At 36.9% G+C, this 14633-nt stretch overlaps 1 protein-coding gene across 1 annotated transcript in view; it reads left to right on the forward strand.

Moving 5' to 3' along the window:
- The window catches only part of LOC145906887 (uncharacterized), a 130525-nt gene that overhangs the window by 39680 nt on the left and 76212 nt on the right, over nucleotides 1-14633 (forward strand). The window lies entirely within an intron of this gene.

Here is a 14633-nt window from a genome sequence, read left to right on the forward strand (position 1 = left end):
TTAATTGACACAAAATCGTTGGCAGCAGAGTTACAATTTGACCTTGTAAAAAAACATGCTTTTCCTGTATCTTGGAATACAAGTCATGGATATTTTTCAATTTACACTTACATTTGTTAACTATATTACTCTAATTTTTGAAATTTTACAATCTTCTAAGTATAAAAACTGTTTCGTTTTTTGTAAAAATACTACGCTTGTGTTAAAACACGTCACTGTTTTATTTGTCAATCATGCCATCAAAGCATAAACAGACAATGTACACATGAAATAGTCTTCAAGAACGTTAAACAGAAACGAAAAGTGGTCTGCATTCGTCGCGATAAAGACACCCAAAGTATGGTAAGGCAAACTAGCGCGACGCAAAATAGGACAAACTTTGCGCTCGCTCTGATATCGGCCAGTAACGACTACTGGCACATAAAAAAATTCAGCCACAAGCGACTATCCACAGCACACAGCACACAGAACACCAACTACAGGAAGTCCTTTAACATTCGGAAAAGGGAAAGCACTTTGGTGCAGCTTTTTTTTCCATCTATTTCAGCAAAAGCTCTGCAAACAAAAACAATTGTAATTATAGTTCGCAGTAAGTGTAGAATGCCTTCACCGGCAATGATGGGTCTACCAAACTCAGCTATACCAACCTCTGAATGAAGTTCCACAGGTTACTTGCCTTCTTAGGATACTCTATGTTTAAAACAAAGAAGCATGCAAAGCATATTGTCAATGCTTCTTCAGCTGTTGGTATATCCACCACCAGTATTTGCTGATCCGCAGCGACTTTAAATGCTGAAGTCTGAAGGATATTGGATCCTGTAATGCACTATATTTTAGCAAAAATATTTAACGAACAATGCCTTAATACAGGGCTTCAAGCCCATGTGTAAAAAAATGCTCATTTTCAAAATGAATTTTCTCTGCGATCTCTGGCAAGCAAATAATGTAAAACCATAATTGCCTTGACAAAAGCCAATTTCATACACAACCACAAAATTACATTTTACAATCCCAACACTGGGCCGCAACCCAAAGTTTAAGAAGCCCGGCCATTACATACCTTGTGCAATTATGCATGGAAATATAGGAATCATTCCAGGAGTCATGTTTTCTTCCTAAAACATAAAAGGAGTTGCGCTAACACATAATCACCATATAATATTATCATAAAATACTTACAGCAATTACTACTTCATTCACTTCTTCACCAAAGTAGTCCATCAGCAGTAGTATCATTCCCATAATCTCTAACTGAATGGTGTTTGATGCCATTCTTGCTTCTTTGATAAGCAGCACGGTTTTTTTTATCAATGTGTTTTTACTTTGCAATGACTCAATAAATGAAACAATCCCTGGTAAATGTTTTCTTACATTTTGCTGCATGACCTCAAAACTTTTTTTTGTTGCAAGTTTGTACAAGACTGCCATGCCCAGTTTTGTAAATAGCAATGGAAGTTCTGACTTTAAATCCTTTAGTTGTGAGTCGATACCATGTAGTTTATCTTGAATAAAAACAAAACACTTCTTTACTTCCTTTTCAATTTCATCCTGACTGAATGCCTTAGCTTCATACATTCTTTGCAAGTTTTCTTTTGCTGAATTTAAGTCTTGCGGCCAGTTGCACAACTGCCAATCATTTTTGCTCTTTTTTGAGGGAATATCATCAGTGCTCGTTCCTGGACGACTAAGGTTGGAAAGTCTGTACTTTATTTGCAAATCCAATGATTCATGTCCATTGCCAATTTTCTTTCCACACAAGTCAGAATCTTGAAATGAATTTGGGTATTTTTCAATGATGTTTTTAGACACAGTTTTTACAAGTCCTCTTGGAGGTTTGTTAGCACTAAAAAATAATTCATCAGCAACAATTCTTACAAATGTCCGCCTTTGCTTTGGCGAAATTCTGTTCTCCTTATGAAAGGCATCCAGTATGTCACTGGGCAGTTTTTGCCAAGGAATGACAAAAGTTGAATGACTTGTAGTTGCTTCCGTAAAGCTTTCACTAGTTCCACTAATTTCACTTAAGTTGCTTAATGATGTGGAATGTGATATGTTGGTGGGAAATTCAGTTTCTTCCTGTAGAAACTTCACAAATTTTCTTCTTTGCAACAAGGGCATGCATGATTTAAGGTCTTCCTCTTGCAAAAACTTTAGATCATCTAAAGTATTAGCACCAATTTTACGTATTTCAGCAACAATTTCGTTCTCATTTTGTGTTATTCCAGCTGTGTGTATATGCTGGAGAATAAGTTCATCCAAGTCGTCATCAACAGGAAGGGTGTCATCGCTTTCATCAGAACTTTGAATATTAACAATACTACACATTCTTTACATAAAATCATTTAACTCCTGCAATGTAATAAAAAGTTACACAAAACTAGCCGGTCATATAAAAAGTATTTTCTAATTATTACAGGCCAACACTATGCTTCAGAGCAAACAAACAATCACTCCCAATTTGGTAGACACTAAGTGGATAGAAATCAAGTAGATCATTTATACAAATGCAATTAAAGCTACTGGAAATTTGTTTGAAAGCAAATACACCCATACGTTTTTTTAACAAGGCCTCACAGTTTTGAATTACTAAAAAAATTTCAATTCTGTTTTTGACGATTATGTTGGTAATAATACCAAAAGGAACGGAACAATTTTTTGTCACTACCATCATTCCTGTCTTATAATTAGTTCCACGATAGCTCACACATTTGGTTACAAGGGCATTACATTCAGTGAGTGAAAATGGTACAATTTGTCCATGAATGGGTAAAGGAAAATCCCCAACATGAAACGTTTCTGAATGGTCATAATGAACAAGGGAATCTTTCATTTTACTTGCATGCACATATGCTTGGTAAAGTTGGTGCTTCACAGATAAAGTCATCAACACATTTTTGAAATTGCGACAATTTCTTGCACATCTTTTGAAGTATGAATGCTTGCTTTCTAAACGCATTGTCCATAGTCTAATTAAAGGCCCAAACTGTACAATTAAATGTGGATAATGCATAAGAAAGTGATGTTTTGGTTTTAACCGGATGTCGGGGAAGTTTTCTTTCCTCATGTCCAAGTAATCCCGAATAATAACATTTAGATATGATATTTCACCTGTTGATATTTTGGGTGCACAAACTATTTCTACTATTTGTCGAAGTAACAGCAGCAAGTTCCACACTCCGTCACATTTGTTTGGAACTTTATCCAGTAATATTAAAGGCAAAAGTCTTAAAAGACACCAATTTTCCAAAGCTTGTCCAATTAACTTTAATCCTTTCTTTGGCACTGTTGGTGGTTTACTTGCTGCATCTGCACCTGTATATGCAAATCGAACAATTCTTTCATTTAAAACTTCGTAAGAAAACCACTTTAAATTGACAAAATGTTTGACGTACAATGCAACATCATATGCCACAACACCCTCAAACAAATCATGTCCTAGGCACGGTGGAAGAGAAGGGTTACATACATGAAATCCTGATAGGTAGTTAAACAAACAGTTAAATTTTACACCACGGTAAACATCAAGGTTTTCTGCTTTGATTTTGTTCAAATCCAATTTGTATGATTCCACTGAACGAAGCCCACCAAGAAAATAAGGACATAAAGCAAACTCCTGCATTGTACAGTAGCAAAATCGACAAAAATATTCTGCACTAAAACATTCAATAAATCCCCCCACTGTGTGGGAACCTAAATTGTCACCCAGCAGTATGTTTAACATACACTTGTACTCCTGTCCATCAATGTCCAGTCCAGTACTTTCAAGCTTGTTTAGCTCAGCAATTAATCGACTAAAAGTTTTTTTTTGGCCAAACAATTTAAAGTGCCTTTCATAAACAAGCAACACTAACTGTATATTGTCTAAACTGGTTCTTGTAAACACTGGAAGGTTGCCTAACACTAAGTATACTGCCAAGACTTTGTGTTTTTTTCTGCTTGAACCCAATGGATTGACCATTTCAAATGAGTCTTGATACAAAAAAATGTTCAAAACGTAAGCATGTAGATGCGTGTTCTATTTTAGAAAACTCCGTGTAGATCTGACACCATTTCAGCATAACAATCTTTTATTGAGATGGCAAAAACTTGACAGACATCAAACAGCAAATCCAAGAGTTCAGTTATCAATTTAAACGTTCGGTATCGAAATAGTCAGAATGGCATTGAGTTGAGTTGTTAGAGTAATCTGTTTTTTAGACAATGCATTACATCGCTTTTTAAACCCGCTTGCAACTTTCTTTCGAACAATAAACTTCTTCAAGTTAAAAATGCCTCCAGGTCAAGTCATGATGTGCCAGCGCACTATATCTGCGTCCAGACAAGGCGGAGACACTGACACGTTTTTATCGGGGTCGCAAGCGAGTTAATTGTTTTAGAGCGATGGTCGTGAAAGTTTTAAATGGTCGTTCAGAGTTACGTGAATGCGTGAGTAAACGCTCCAGGGTATGAAAGTTGCACAAACATAACATCGGCAAGTAATCAACGTACATTATAAAAATACATATTAAAAATACACATGTGTGTTCACTACACTCGCCCCGTCGTACGAGATGTTTCGTTATCAATTAGGCACCACACCAGAAGATTTGGAAAAACAAATATGATCAAAATCAATTCCAAAACCGACGCAACATACACAATGATTGAAACAATGGATGTATGCATGTATAGCGATCACAAGTTGCGTCGACGTTGTTATTGATTCCGATGATTGGTGTGTGTGTCGTAAGGGCAAATGCAGCTCGCACAGAAGAAAAGAACTCTGCAAAACAAACATACAAAACGGAAGAATACGATATCACATACATTGCAATTGAACAGTAATAATTCGTCTTATAAGTGAGGTCATTGAAATATAACAAGTTTGTGATATGTTTGCAAGTCAGTGGGCTTTAACTTGTAACCGCACCATATGTAAAGGCGCATAGGACATCTGTTATCCTATAGTAATTAACAACGAATTATTACCCATCCACTTCGGCTTGGGCGTTGTCATCTAGTCAACCCACGACCTAAAATTTACCCCCAAAGGCGACGAAACATAATACCTCTATGTCCATCCAGGGTAATACAATACTCATAAGTAAACATAAAGTTATGAAGTAATAGTTGTGAAACAAGCATATAGACATATATGTTATAGTAATATCATATCAATATAAAATAATATTCGTGTTATTCAATATAAATAAATTCATACAGAACATGTCCTCGACCTGAAAAACAAAAACAATCCGTCTTGGATGTCCAACGGTCGTTTAGACAAGCACAAATGCAGATACGAATGCAGCATAGGCCTCAGTACTGATAGTTCAGGTCTTCAGTATAGTTACAGACGTACAGTAAGTATGAAATACAATATGCAGTAGGCAACAGAAATCTCAAAAGAAAGAAAGTATAATAATGTATTCCTGTAAAAAAAACATGTCAGAGACAGCAAGTGAAAAGAAAATTAGTCGCGATAGCGCTGAGGTAAACGAACTTCACGACCTCTGCGAGTCATTTTAATCGGCTCAGCAGGCACAGGCACAGGATCAACTGAGCTACCATCGTTAATAGAAGATTGAGGCAAAGAAGAATGTGGCTCGTCTGTTTCTTCTTCAGCTATAGGCAAAGTAAGAGGCGAGGACAAAACATCAGACTCTAAAACAGTTTCATTTTGCTCATCAGAATCATTGAGATCTTCGAAAGAAGGTAAATGAGCTACTTTAATGCGATCAATAGACACGCTATTTGATTTGCCATTCATAGCTAAATTGAAATATTTGGCATGCTTTTCAAGAACTTTGTAAGGTCCTCTATAATGTGGATAGAGAGGAGGTCTATGTCCACCAACTTTAACGAAGACATGCGTGCATGATTTCAAATCTTTGTCAAGATAGGTTCTTCGTGATGACTGAACACGTCTAGGCGGAAATCTTATTTCTTCCATTAAGGAACATAACTGTTTAGCATACTCTGATCTATGCTCAACGGAGGCTGTACTTTCAAAATAATCGCACGGCAATCTCAGAGTAGTACCGTACACCAATTCTGCAGGAGAACAGTCTAATTCGGCGTGATGACTAGCATGTATTCCAAGCAAGACTAAGCCTAAATTTGTATACCAAGCCTCAGGATCGTTATATGCACTTAAGGCTGCTTTAAGGCGTCTGTGCGTTCGTTCCACCAGACCGTTCGCCTTTGGATTATAGCTGGTGGTGTTAATTAATTTAATTCCCAAGCATTCGCAAAAGTCATTAAAAACACCTGAAATAAAATTTGATCCTCGATCGGTTGAGATGCGAAGCGGAACTCCAAAGCGAGAAATCCATCCTAGAAGAAGAGCATTTGCACATGTGACTGCAGTAATGTCCTGAAGAGGTATGGCTTCAAGCCAACGGCTAAATCTATCAACCACTGTCATAACATACGTATAACCATGTGAACTTGACATCGGACCTACGATATCAACGTTAAGGTCGGTAAAGCGTTCTTGAGGCTCAATGTAATGGCCTAAAGGCGAGATATTATGCAAACGAACCTTACAAGATTGGCAAGGAATGCACGTTTTACACCATTGTAGAATGTCATTGTTCATGCCAGGCCAGACATAGCGTTCTTTGATTAGTTTGCGAGTGATGGCAATACCAGGATGAGAAAGAGAATGAAGAACATTAAAAACACGTTTTCTGAACTCAGAAGGTACAACAGCTCTAAACATTCCTGTAGAAATGTCACCAACAATACTAAGATGAGAATTAGGAAGTCTACGCTTAACTAACCTTAAACTCTGACAATGTTCAGAAAGCATCTCATTAAAATCATCAGAATCCTGAACTGAAGCTAATTCTGTCAAATCAAATACATCCGGAGAAAGAGATATTGTGTTAACTTCAATTCTTGATAAACAATCTGCTACAACATTGTGAAAACCTTGAATATGTTCAATACGACTCGTGAACTGGGAAATATAATCAAAATGTCGCTCTTGTCTCGGCGAAAGGTTATCAGACTTCGAGTGGAAAGCTCTAATGAGAGGTTTGTGATCTGTAACTACGTTGAAATTTCGTCCTCGAAGCAAATGTTTAAAATGCTTGACTGCTTCGTAAATAGCCAATAGTTCTCTATCAAAAGTGGAATATTTTCGTTGAGCGTTTGACAAACCTCGGGAGAAGAAAGCGAGTGGACGCCAATTACCATCGTCAAGTTGATTGAGAACAGCACCCATAGCAAAGTTACTGCTATCGCACACTAAAGAAAAACTTCCATTTAACTTTGGATAATGAAGCAAAGTTTCGTCACTTAAAAGATCACGAGATTTTTCGAAAGCAACGATAGCCTCTGCGGACCATGCTAAATTTTTGTTTTTAGTGGAATCCTTACGCAGCATGTTTGTAAGTAACTGCAAATGTTCCGCACAATGAGGGATAAACCGTCTATAGAAATTTACCATTCCGAGATAACGCCGTAACTCTTTAATTGTAGTTGGCCGTGGAAAGTTTTTAATTACGTCAACTTTACTTTTTAATGGGCAAAAACCATCTTTAGAAATTTTGTGACCAAGAAAAGTTAGTTCACAAACTCCAAAATTGCTCTTTTCTACATTTATCTCCAAACCATAATCAGACAATCGTTTCAAAACCTGCCTTAAATGTTCCTTATGCTCTGTTTCAGACTTACTTGAAATCAAGATATCATCCAAATACACGAAAACAAAGGGCAAACCACGTAAAATCTGATCCATAAATCTTTGAAAAGTCTGTGGCGCATTACACAACCCAAATGGCAATCGCAAGTATTCCATTGATCTATGTGGAAAGACTACAGATGTTTTTGGTATTGATTCCTCATCAAGCAAAATTTGAAAATAAGCATTGCGCAGGTCTAACTTAGAAAAAACAGTAGCACCATCAAGATTGTTGACAAAATCAGCCAAAAATGGAATTGGGTATCTATCAGCCTCAGTAATCAAATTTAGCCTTCGATAATCGCCACAGATGCGCCATTTACCATTGGGTTTAGGAACGACATGAATAGCAGAAGACCAAGGAGAATTGCTAGGGCGAACAATACCTTTGCTCTCAAGTTCATCGAACTGTTCATGAACAACCTTAAGCATTTCCGGAGACAAGCGTCTAGGACGACAACTGACTGGGTAGCCTTTAGTAATAATCTTATGCTTCACCGTGTGTTGAACAGGCTTACCAATACGCATGGGCTCTGTTACTTTGGGAAATTCAGATACAATTTTCTCAAATTCATTTAACTCTTTTTCTTTTCGTTCAAAAGTCACATTATTTTTTCTGTTGTTAACATCTGACGTTACTGCATCACAACTATTAATACTTCGCTGGATTACACGAACAAACTTCTTGTTATTGTTTACATAAAAAGATCTGCGTCGAGTATTACGTGCGTAATGATTATAACGCCCATAAGATGGTAATTTGGAATAAAAATTACGCATTTCATGAGCATTATGGTGATCACGAAAGCCTTCCTGTCTATATCTGTTGCGCGAAAAGGATCTGAAATTATTGATCAAGCGTCTTCCTTTGACATCAACAAGAAAATCAAAATATTTCAGAAAATCACTTCCAATTATACCTTGGTCAATATCAGCAACAAAAAACTTCCAACAATAAGAACGATTCTGACCAAAATTTACTTCCAAGTGCGTTATTCCAAAAATCTTAAGACAACTGCCAGAAATGCCGCGAAATACGGTGTTAACTCGTTGGAAGCAATGCTTTACAAACCATAAAGGAACCAATGATACATCAGATCCAGTGTCGACCAAAAAAGATAAATTCAAACGTGGGTCATAAACGTTAAAGGTTTCGTGAGAAAACCTATGGCCTCTCCAACCCCACCTTGAGGAGGCCGGCCTTAGTTTTTTGGACTATTAAAAGAATTTGGAAAGGAACAAGGCGGAATACAAGACCGAGCATTAAAACCATAATGCGAGTGGTAATAACAAATGTGTTGACTTCCACTATTATGACCATAAAAATGTCTGGGAGCAGATGAAAAAGAATGTCGAAAACGATTATCATAGCTATTACAATTTCTTCGAGCAGAGTTAACCCAAGATTGGTCGTGAACACGCCTCGGGCGATACGAATGATTGTCAGAATATCGCGGTTTATAACCAGAATATTGCGGTTCATAAGAATGTGTGGGAAAAGATTTCGGCTGAGAAGACAATTCACTAATCTTTTGACTAATCTGCTCTATTTTCCGATCAAGATGGTCATTAATAAGCATTTGGGAATTAACAGTTGTTTTTTCTTCTTCAACACGCGAAACAGGCTGACTAGGAGAACTTATAGACAACATGGCATCAGCTTTAAGAGCAAGAGTATTCAAATCCGAATCATAATCAGTAGCAAGAATTAAGCGAATATTCGACGGCAACTTGTCAATGAAGAAACGTTTTAACAAGCGCTCTGTACTAGGTTCTAAATCTCCAGAATGGTTAAGAAGAATTAACATTTCATGCAACAATTCAGAGGGTTTCTTGCCATGCAAAGATGTTCTGTTTAACAACTCGTTTAAGCGACTGATTTCATCCTTTTCATAAAATTTCAACAAAGCCTCTTTAAGCGCAGTATAAGGTCTGTCAGTGTCCCTATTCAATACTACATTTCCTACCTTTGAAATTTGTTCCTCATTCAGACAAGAGACAGTGTAGTTAAATTTCTGTGACTCACTTGTTACATCACAAGCAGCAAGCATCCTTTCTATGCTACTGAACCAAGCCTTCGGCATCTTAGACCAGAATTCCGGCAAACGCAGTTTAGGAGCATCTGAAACTGAAATACCTGTACGAAACCTGGAAGGAGAAGTGTTAGAATGGTTTCTAGTTATGTTAGGCTCAGAAAAAGTTACATTAGTATTGGCTGTATTTAACCTGGATAGAGATTTAAGTCTTATTTGTTCCGTGTCGGTTACATGCGTTCCCCCTAAGTGAGAAGATGACAAACCCGGCGGCCTAAGAAGAGTGTTCCCATCTTGATTATATACAGTGGGCTTAAAATCGTCCCTATTGACTTGCAAACCAGGCGCTAAATAAGCTGGGGTAGTAGGTGTTTGTTTCATTTTAGGTAAAAACGATATAAATTTCTCCATAAACTAACAAGGTTTAAGCGTAAAAACAAAGTAGGCAAATTAATTAACAACGCAGTTGTCGTTCAAGCGAAAGAAATAAAAAAACAAGCACTTTACCAAATATGAAATAATTGAAGTTGATCCAACGACGATGTTCCTTCCGATGAATTCCTTCCGATGAAGTTCCAAGTCCTCGTATAATTCCTTTGAACAGCAACGTTGATGCAGAATCCAAGAATTTCTTCCAGATAAGCGTATAAGCAACCAAAGTGTCCGTAAAATTCGTGTCCGCAGAATCATCAAGGGATATAGAATATAGTTGTCGGCCAGAAAAAATGCCACCATCGAATAAATGAAGGAAAGTTCGTATTAAAATTGTCAAACGGTGTTCGTCCAACCTCGAAATTCGGTTAGAAAAAGAAAAGCCAAAGACAACAGGCTCTATCGTCGAGAAGAATTGATTTGCAACGATTTTGACACAGTTTCTTTTTATCTTTCATTGTTTTAGAAATGGCGAAAAATCAAGATTATCATCCGCAAGTTCATCATAGATTTATCGTGAGAATACTTCTTCAGTATAGAGTTCTTCAATAGATAAGACAGAAAGTACTCACGATTTCAGTTCTTTGCATAAAATCCAATATCACGTCGAGGTAAACCAATTTGTAGATGCGTGTTCTATTTTAGAAAACTCCGTGTAGATCTGACACCATTTCAGCATAACAATCTTTTATTGAGATGGCAAAAACTTGACAGACATCAAACAGCAAATCCAAGAGTTCAGTTATCAATTTAAACGTTCGGTATCGAAATAGTCAGAATGGCATTGAGTTGAGTTGTTAGAGTAATCTGTTTTTTAGACAATGCATTACATCGCTTTTTAAACCCGCTTGCAACTTTCTTTCGAACAATAAACTTCTTCAAGTTAAAAATGCCTCCAGGTCAAGTCATGATGTGCCAGCGCACTATATCTGCGTCCAGACAAGGCGGAGACACTGACACGTTTTTATCGGGGTCGCAAGCGAGTTAATTGTTTTAGAGCGATGGTCGTGAAAGTTTTAAATGGTCGTTCAGAGTTACGTGAATGCGTGAGTAAACGCTCCAGGGTATGAAAGTTGCACAAACATAACATCGGCAAGTAATCAACGTACATTATAAAAATACATATTAAAAATACACATGTGTGTTCACTACAAGCACTACATTTATCTTTGAAGATTATTCCATCAGTATAGTCACTGAATGTGCCATTTGACTGAAAGTCTTGACGTTTCAGAATGTGTGGGTTTTGCATTAGTTTCATGATGGACAATCCTATTGGAACATAATGTGCGAAACACTCCTTGCCACCTTCTTTTCCAAGAAAAAGTGTTTGTGGAGGGATGTAGCTAAAAGTGTTAGTATAAAAATGAACTCTGGAGTGTGTCGACCGTAAAATTCCATTGTCATTGCTAAAAATGTTGTTTAGAGACCATTTTTCTATGATCCTTATTAAACTTTTGGTTGTTCCCGGCGATATTTTTTTTTGGTTTTCAAACTTCTTTAGCTCATTCACAACATTGGAATCTCGTATATCTGTAATCTGTTCAAGTTCCTGAACCAGGCTATTAATAGTGGATCGAGGAACAAGCAACTTGGTTTCTAGTTTTAGAAAAAATAATGCCACTGACTGAATAAATGGCGCCATATCGTCTTCACAATCACTGCTGCAACCTTCACCATTAAATGCACCAGTACAATCTTCAGCGTCATACACTTCAATTATATTTTCAGATGATACAATTTCGGTACTCTGAATTGTTTGAGTTACATTATGCTTTCTTGTTATGTGTGATGTAAAAGATGAAACTTTGCTGTAACTAAAGTTGCAATCTGTGTAGGGACATGTCACAGAAGTGCCCTCACATATGTGACATTTCATGTGTGCAATCTGATTTTTTAAATTACGGAATTGTTTTTTGCATGAAGAATCGGTACACAACCAAACCAAGTCTAATTTTTCTGCAGTCATTTTTCGCTCACAATGTAAATGCTTTCTGTTGTGGTGGACTTTAAGTGATGTATACTTGTTGTAATGTGAGGTACAGTGGATCACCGGGCATTGGAAAGTACAATTAACTAAGTTTCGGTGACTTGACAAATGTCTCAGTTTCGAAATACTATCTGTGGCAGATCCATATTTGTAACCACATATATAACACTCTACAACACTCATTTTGTGTACCTATACAGTCTATAAAATCAGTAAAACTTCCAATTTTATCAAAGTTACAACAATATAATTATTTTATATATATCTATACTATACACACTATACCACATAAAAGAGACACAATATAGCCTATGTTATATAAAAGTTACTTACCACACAGTCCAGATTTTAACGTAATCAGCAAAGCAAAAAGCTATTCAGAACAATAAATCTAACAGTTTTTAAAGAATAAAATTTAATTAACAACATTTCCCTTAAAAAAGTCGGAACCAAACTATAAACGTGGCATCCAAAGAACGCCTTGTCAGATTGCACCACGAGACGACAAATTACGTCAAAATAAAACAAACACACGCCCCTGAACAAAGCTTTGTGGATCCCATCCGTAATATAATTTTTCTTGGGTTAGTTTTTGTAATAATTTGTTCTTTAGCAGTAATTGCTTGTTTTAATAATATTTGCCAAAGTTTTTTTTTTATTGCCAAATGTTTGCGTAGTCGGGATAAATACTTTAAGATTAAACGCCAGAATTATACATTTTGGTGATATTTGTTCGGCGGTAATACTTGCGAGGCGGTCTTCATAAAACTATTGCTTTTTTGCGAACTCATCACCAATATGTGAAACACGGCGGCAATCAGAAACAATGTAAAAATACACGTGGCAGTGTAAAATTCCATAGAGATTATTGAAAATTTCGATTTTATCTTCTATTTACCCCAGTAAAATTACTTTTTTTAACATGTATTTTTTATAACACCAAAAACATTGTAAAAAAGCAATATTTTTTGACAAAAAAGGTCATATTCTGTTATATTACATCAATCATGTGGAAAAATGAAAAAACAACCTCAATCTTGTACTTTTACATCCTTTTTTTGGTGTTCTTTTACAAAAATTTTTTACAGTGTAGGCCTATGCATCACTTTATTTATGAAGATAACACCCAACATTCGGTTTACCATGGAGCGCAGTCTTTAGTTTGTTCAAACCTTCAAGCAAAAATTACACAGACTACCTTAAACTGGTTAATTTGTTCTAAATGGTAGCAAGATTTTGTATTTCAAAATGTAAATTAGCTAAATTGCAAGAGTGTTTTGAAATATTCCATACAAAAGTCTAGTAAGTTTCGGCAGCAGAACGAAAAATCCACTGCCAACTAAAAATGGCAAAGAATTCAAACTAAAATGAAATGCGTTCTAATTTAACCGCGATTGTAGGGAACGATCTGAGTGATTTTGTTACGCTGATTTTTATCCCACATTCCTTGTAACGCATGCAAAGTATGTTAGAAAATACATGAACAGAAACATGAACATTGACATGAAGACACGTTTTGCAAACTCGTCGTGAGTCCAAGGCAACTGCTTACCGAGTGCTGTTTACACTTTTCTGCCTGAACAACGCCTGGTTACAGATGCCTACAGGCATAGAACTGAACCCATGACAGAGTGGAAAACAAAGGTTATGAAATAACGTAGACAACAAAAGCGAAACCGACGCGTTTCCTGCTCCTTAAGAAATGCCACCATAACTTCCTTGTGTTGTTGGCTGCACTCCACAAAGTTGGGTGTTAGATTATCTTGCGCACACGTAGAGGTGGTTGTTTCTTTTTATTTTCTGGTCGATCAACATTTTCATCGAAACTGAATCGCGAAAAGTTATGAAATGACGGCTCGCTCTGGTCCCTAGGAAATCAGTAAGTCGTACAAACCGGTTATATTATCTTTGTGTGGAGAAACTAAGATCTTGTTGTCTGACGCGTTTTCCAACCGGTGTGAATAAAGCGGAAAAGTCAAAACTATTTTTTAACAACTATTGACGTCACTATCGACGCTTATTCAAAGCTTTGTACTAAAATGACATTTATGTGACAACGTGTATTATGACGTCATGACCTTTACATAAAGAAACGCCAGTAAAAATGGGCTTACGTAAGAGTTGGAATATGTCTGGTTGGGAAGCAACGACAAGACGGCTTTGCGCCACCATTTTGCAAACGAGCACCCGCCGGCAGAAACGCGTCTAAGCATTTCAATTTGTTTTTGGTGGTATTTGTGGAACAGCCCATGGCCAATGGACTGGATGTGTGCGAAGCGGTTGCAGGCAGTTTTATTTGGTGTTGTGTTTATGGATGGAGAACATCTTTTATCATTGTTTTAATGTTTTTCAATGACGTCGTGCGTTCGTGCTGCGGGTCGTCATTGTTTTGATTCGCACTCCCTTATCTTTCTGCTTCCGGTATAAGAGGGCCTTGCACTGCAGTGGTGTGTGCAGTTGTTTAGATGCAGTGGTAGGGGACATTGAGTTCACCATTTCAGTTTTATTT

This window comes from Ascidia mentula, chromosome 6 (genome assembly GCF_947561715.1).
Source record: "Ascidia mentula chromosome 6, kaAscMent1.1, whole genome shotgun sequence".
Taxonomy (NCBI): domain Eukaryota; kingdom Metazoa; phylum Chordata; class Ascidiacea; order Phlebobranchia; family Ascidiidae; genus Ascidia; species Ascidia mentula.